Source organism: Pleurodeles waltl, chromosome 2_2, assembly GCF_031143425.1.
Source record: "Pleurodeles waltl isolate 20211129_DDA chromosome 2_2, aPleWal1.hap1.20221129, whole genome shotgun sequence".
Lineage (NCBI taxonomy): Eukaryota > Metazoa > Chordata > Amphibia > Caudata > Salamandridae > Pleurodeles > Pleurodeles waltl.
In genome coordinates this window covers 729,051,409-729,053,926 of record NC_090439.1, presented here as the reverse complement: position 1 = coordinate 729,053,926, position 2,518 = coordinate 729,051,409, and positions in this window count along the sequence as shown.

Genomic DNA, 2,518 nt, shown 5'->3' with positions numbered 1-2,518 from the left:
TCTCAGTGGAAGTGGAGTCTTTCATCTTTATATTTTGATGTGGGAACCACCATAGTGGGTTGGCGGGCCAGTTTTCATATTATTGAGATTCCCCTCTGTAGGTGATGAAGCCCTAGCTCGAGTGGCTCAGAAATTGTCATGTTGAGTTATGAACTGGGCATACGGCTTGCTTAGATTAGAAGCCCACTGACCTGACCTTTGGAAGTTCTGTGATAAAATTGCATAATTTTAGGCCATTCAAGGTTTTTTGAACACCCCTGCCCCTTGTACTCCCCTGACTTCACTTGGAGAACTGGGGAAGGCCACCACTGGCACAGTCATCTAGGAGACCCTCAATGCGCTTGAGCCTGACATGCTGGCATGGCATATTATAATTACTGTCACCAAACATTTTTCACCAGATGCTGCTCCCACCATGTATGGAAAAACTGCTTCAGATGCAAAATGTAGCAATGAAGGTTGGTATGACCATTTAGGCGGTACCTCCACGGTAGATGTAAATGGAGATCCAGCATCCAGGCCACTATCTTTAAAAGGTGCTGTAAGCGCCTTATTTACAGTACGGTGGTAACAAAATGTTTGTAAAAATTTGACAAATGTCTTGATTGCTCACCACTATGCTTCTCTGCCTCATTTATTATGCAGTGGTAGTTGGTAGTTCTGATGGCAGAGCTGCCACATTTCTGCCACCAGAGGCTCGTTTTTTTAATACACTGCACCAGGGAGAATTCCATCCTTTCTGTCCGAGCGGTCTGAGACGGAAAAACCTTTCACTGTTCCTCACGTGCTGGGAGAAAACTTTCATGGCACAAAGTGCATTAGTTATGCTATTCATTGAAATGACACCCTCTAACCCCTCCAATTTGGGAGTAACATGAGTGACGACAGACAGGGCATACAGAAACAACATGGTGGATTTGCCGCTCTTGATTAGTTTTCTTCTGAAGCAGGTTCGTGATAGCTGTTTCAGTTGAAAAATGACTACCGCAAGGGCAGAGATGTTTAACCTGGGAGTCCAGCCCTGCCTAATGTGGTGAAGGTGGTTTTGTGGCCCTATGTTGGATTCTAACTGAACTAATATACATTTTAATATTATATCGAGTGCATATTCTCTTCAGACAATGGCTTGGTTCTAAAAATTCAAATGCCATCAGCAGGACCTAAGCACAAGTGCAGAAAAGCAGTAAGGCTGAAAATCTGGTTAAAAAACAGACAAGTCTTAAGTGCTTTCCTATGGAAAGATAATCCTGTATCCTTTGCAGACAGATGGGCGAGGAATTCCGTAATGAAAAGCCTAGGCATCTGAGAGGCTGACATTTAGGACACGCAGCAACAGATGCGCATTTAAAAGGACAACCTTACAGGAGTCTATCCTGAGAATCTTTCTCAGAGCCAGAAAAGATCACTGCTATGCATAACGTGCAGGGTCTTTAAACTTATTGTCTGTGTTACAGTTAACAAATTGTGTTTTTTCCATAGTCTGAGACCTGATCAAACTTCATCAGAGCATCTGCTTTCCTAGCTAAGAACCTTCTGACAATGTTGTTTTCGGAAGGACTGAGATAAAGGTTGTTACAGTATTCAATCTGCAAACGGTTAGGGCCCCGCCTCAACAGTCTAAACAGGTAGGCCCTGTGTGCATTTTAAAGTATCTGCTCACTGTCTAGCATACCTATCAAGCCCCTTATACATTAGGGATCCTTGACCCTGAAGAATGCCCCAGACCGTTCCGGCTCTTAGAGAGGGAAGAAACATGGTAGTCCTAATTTTTTATTAGACATTTTAAATCATTATATTCAAATTTGTACCTATTGTTCTTTTAATCTTACCAACAAACACCTCCATTAAAGCATTATATCTAATAGGTGATTTGTGAGGTAATTTTAATATCTATTTCACTTTTCAACTGGATCCCTTGACTTATCCAGGAAGATAACATTTCAGCACTCCCTCAGAGTTCATTTAAAAACGAGGTCGAGTCCGCCCAGGTAGTGTCACTTTATCTGGGTGGGGCTAGGTGGTCATATGATGAAGCATGACAATATAATGTGTGTGAGACCACCTATCCCGTAAAGAGAACTCCCTCATACACTTAACTGCCACTTTAGTTTCCCATGTCCATGAAGGAGATCGCCTAACCGGCGTCTTACTCTTAGCCTAAACAGACCACAAGAGCCCTGTCCTTGATATCCCCCACACTCCTTGTGCTATAGTTCCTTGGATAAGGGAGTTTGAGTGGGGTTGATACACTCCCAATATTCTCTTCTTGTGTTATAGTGGTTTAGTCTGCACCCAGGATTAATTTACGCTGTCACACCTCTCTTGTCTCTGGTCAACAGCTTCCGTACAAAAATTTAATATAAGCAACGTGGAAACATGACATGTGCTTCCTGCCAAAAATTTAAACTCATTGTTAAATGATTCAACTATTAGCTTGAGCAAGAACAAAATATGCAACATGAGTAAGATAGAATTTTCCACTGTGCAAGTCACACAGGATGTTTGAAGAAACATTATT